General features: G+C 35.4%; 1 protein-coding gene across 1 annotated transcript in view; it reads right to left on the bottom strand.

Annotated features, from left to right (window-relative positions):
- Nucleotides 1-4259: 4259 nt before the first annotated feature.
- LOC307171716 (Golgi-associated plant pathogenesis-related protein 1) overlaps nt 4260-4266 on the bottom strand; it is a 4447-nt gene continuing 4440 nt past the window's right edge. The window contains exon 5 of the mRNA XM_079893510.1: nt 4260-4266. This exon is cut by the window's right edge and continues 643 nt beyond it. The gene's annotated coding sequence lies outside the window, so the exon portion shown is untranslated.

Raw genomic sequence — 4266 nt, forward strand, 5'->3', positions numbered from 1 at the left:
GATATAGGCGGACCAGAGGTGAGATGAGACAGCGCTGTGACGTCGAAGTCATTAGTAAACACTGCAAGATGGCTATGGATGAATGCTAGTTGTTTGAAAAGGCTTTGGCCGCTACAATGAACAAGTTAGACTTGGCTTTTTATCTAAAACAGGAACAGAAGGCAGCGCTCGAATCGTTCCTTTGCTAGAAAGACGTTTTTGCTGTTTTGCTGACCAGATAGTAAGAGTAGGCTATAGGCTACTCTACCAGTTAGCTCCGCTGGTAGCATATGGGGTTTATTGTTGTGATTGGTCGTAGTGGTATCCAATTGCTTGCAGCGAGATTTTCAAATGCATGAAAGTATGGGATACTCAGAATATTCAAAGATCTAAATTAATTCATAATCAATTTTTATGACTATTTTCCAATCAGAAACACGATCTAAATGAAACTAAATTCCAATAAATTAAGTGAACTTCACTGGAGCGCTGAAAAGACATACACGCATTATCCCTTCGCCCACCGTTGGATTCCGTCGTTGGGCCAATGGGTGGTCTTTACAATAGCAAGTTCTTCTTTACATATTGGGTTGAATTAATTTTGATTAGTCTAACTATTATCATTGTAGTAAATAGTAATTATATTACTAGTAATGATAATTAAATCTTCTAAGTTATGCATTGTCTGTAAAAACCTGACAGAAGTTACTGCTTCAGCAGAATATCGCAAAGTTCCTCTTTTTTCAGACTGGAAGTCTAGGAATAGATTAGAGAATAGAGGAATAGAGGAAGTGTTTGTGGTTGATTAATAGCATGGCTTGGAAGGAGAGAAATCAGCAGACCGACCCTGACTGACGATTGAACCCTTTGGCTCACTCTCAATTCGAAAACTATTTTCCAAATATAGAAAAGACTCGTTGTCTTCCCTGGACTTGAAAATTTGACTGCAAAAATGAAACGAGTCTATCCATCGGGTGCAGAAAAAAGGAAAAAGAAAAAAAGGAAAAAAAGGTAGAGCTCCTACTCTAACGAAATCCAAATTTTAAGCAGTTTTTACTGTAGAATTATTTTGTTATGAATTTTTGAACTTGACATTACACAATGCACAAAGAGCGGCTTATTGCATTTTCTGCACAATTCGCGGCGCTGTTTCATGGCAGCCTCGGAGGGTGCGTTAAAGTGGACATAAGCCCATTATAGTAGAGCTACTACTCTAACGAAATCCAAATTTTATAAAGTTTTTACTGTAGAATTATTTTTTTATGAATTTTTGAACTTGGCACATTACACAATGCACAAAGAGCAGCCTATTGCATTTTCTGCAAATTCGCGGCGCTGTTTCTCGGCAACCTCGGAGGGTGCGTTAAAGTGGACATTATCCCATTAGTAGAGGCAGTAGTCTACTCCAACGAAATCCACATTTTAAGCAGTTTTTACTGTAGAATAATTTTTTCATGAATTTTTTTTAACTTGACATTACACAATGCACAAATAACCGCTTATTGCGCCTTCAGCCAAATTCGCGGCGCTATTTCACGGCAGCCTCGGAGGGTGCGTTAAAGTGGACATAAGCCCATTATAGTAGAGCTGCTTCTCTAATTAAATCCAAATTTGAAAAAGTTTTTACTGTAGAATTATTTTGTTATACATTTTTGAACTTGACATTACACAATGCACAAAGAGCGGCCTTTTGCATTTTCTGCACAATTCACGGTGCTGTTTCACGGCAACATCAGAGGGTGCGTTAAAGTGGACATAATCCCATTATAGTAGAGGCAGTACTCCAACGAAATCCACATTTTAAGCAGTTTTTACTGTAGAATTATTTTTGTATGAACTACATGTAACGTGTAACAATGACACTGTAAAATGTTTTTTTGTTTACTGTAAAATGTAAAAAGTGTTTTTATTAGATTTATGTATATATTTTATAACTATACATTTTATATACACATTTGGCTAATGATTGTTCGCTGAAGTAGTGTTTTTGTAGTTGGAATATATAAAAAAATAAATACCAACTCAAACTAGAATCTTTTGTAGAATTTTTAATCTCTTTTATACATCAATATAGAAGAATATGTTTAAATCACTTTAGAAGGAAGCAAAGAAATTACTGGTCCAACTTCTCCCTCTTTTTAAAGTGTGGAAAAGGGAAAAGAAGTTCAAAGATCGAGACTCCAGCATCACCTGTAGTATATGCAACAACTTTATTGAAGATTTTTTAATACTAAAGGTTTTAAGCCGCCTAGTGGACAAAAACAGTTAGTGCTGTTTTAAAATTTACAAAGCCTCCAGACAGTAATAAAGTAGAAAGTAGGCAAATCTGTAAAATTTACTTTTACTGTTTCAGTGAGTGTACTTTAATAAGCAGTAAAATAATTGTGGGCAATCATGTTAAAAGAGGTACAGATGAAATGTGTAAGGGTTAGATTGTATTGCTGGTTTGCGTTGGCAATACTCCATTATTCACTGCAAGGCAGGGCCCCAAAATTATCCTGCTTAGGGCCCCTATATTTACAGAGCCGGCCCTTCTTATTGAACACCTGAGCAAACGGTGTTATCGCTTTTGAGCCTTGGTCTGTATAATATTTTAGGAAAATTTTCGTTTGACAACTATTTTTGTCTCACAGCTGCTTCGAAGCATGAGATATATACATTTATTTGGGTTAACGGGAATTATAGCATTGATGTTCTTATCAGTGTGCATCACTGTGTGTGATTTAGTAAAATTTCAAATTCTATTTCAAATTCACTTGGCTGGGATCATTTGAAATTGGATTGGGAATATTTACCTACACTGAAAAAAATGATTTGTTGAATTTAATAAAAAAAAAATATCGTAAGTGGTTGCATTCAACTGATTTTACCTACATTTAAACAAATGCATTAAGTTGAACTAAAATTGATTAAGTTCAACTTAATGCATTTGTTTAAATGTAGGTAAAATCAATTGATTTGTAATTGTAAATTGTAAATCATATGTGATTTGTGATGAAAACATGAATTGTAAAATCATATGTGATGTCATGAAGCATCGCAGACGCGACGTAGGTTGTCGCCCACTATGACACACTATACGAGATGAAACGATCGAATCTTGCGTCCCGACGCCTGTTGTCGTTTGCGAATCCCAACGACACCCTACGTCAAACGGATCGTGCCAAAATCTGGCTAAAATCGTGTAATCTGAACCAGGCATTATATTGACGCGAACTTTTCTTGAAATCTTGGAGCCCTTTTTTAGATTATTTTAAGGAGACAAGCTCTGGATAAAACTTTTTTTTCTTTTTCTTTTCTTTTTTTTCTGGTTTATTTGTTTATATGTAGGCTATATGCATATGTTACTGTGAATATATGTTCATATGTGAGCATTTATTATGCTTGTTTAATTTGAGTTTTTTTCCCTCCATTTAATTATGTAACAATCTGATGCTTGTACTGTGCTTGAGATGCTTTTCTTAATAAAAAAAAAAATAAAAAAAATAAAAACACTTGATGAATTAGATGTCTTTGTGCCTAAAGTGCTAATGGAGAATCGTGTCTTTGGGGGGTGTAGGAATTAGTTATTTTAATAAGGTGTTAAATGTACCTCCAAATACACTCACACATACGCACACACAGACACACAAGAGGCACAATGGAAGGAAACAACAAAACAAGATAACAATGACACAAGAGGACTTATCTACATCCTTACAGGATGGCATGTTACAAACTAAGCATAAAAGTGTTTCCCCCGTTCCCTCTGGGCAAACCCGAAGTGGCCGAAACAGGAACAATACATCAATGCATGTGGTTTAGAGTATATATACCTCAGAAAAAGAATGTTCAAGTGTGTTCATTTTTTGATGTTCATCAATGGAGAGAAAGGATTCTCGCTAGATTCCCATTTCTGCCTGCTGCTATTTTATAACCTGAGAAGCTCAAGACGAGAACAGGTTATTTTCATCAGATTGCTTGCGTCAACTCCTTAGAAGTAAGTTACTCTTTGTACATCCATTTTCTGGGACTGCCCCGGGAATGGATTTGCTGAAGAATCATAATCTGTAACAATTTGATTATTTGCTAACACGTTTTTGATTATTATGTAACCAAGTATATGTCTCTTTTGTTTAAATAAACTTTTATTTCATTAAAAGACAAGTATTATTTTCGTACTACATACTATATACATACTTCAGCTGTACAAAGAAAGTTCAATAGCAATAGAGTAGGCACTTGTATATCTTCACCTGACCAGGACAACAAAGATCCAGGAAGCTTTCACTGGAGGGTAAGCATGAA

Source organism: Squalius cephalus (genome assembly GCF_949319135.1).
Source record: "Squalius cephalus genome assembly, chromosome: 14".
In the NCBI taxonomy this organism is placed as follows: domain Eukaryota; kingdom Metazoa; phylum Chordata; class Actinopteri; order Cypriniformes; family Leuciscidae; genus Squalius; species Squalius cephalus.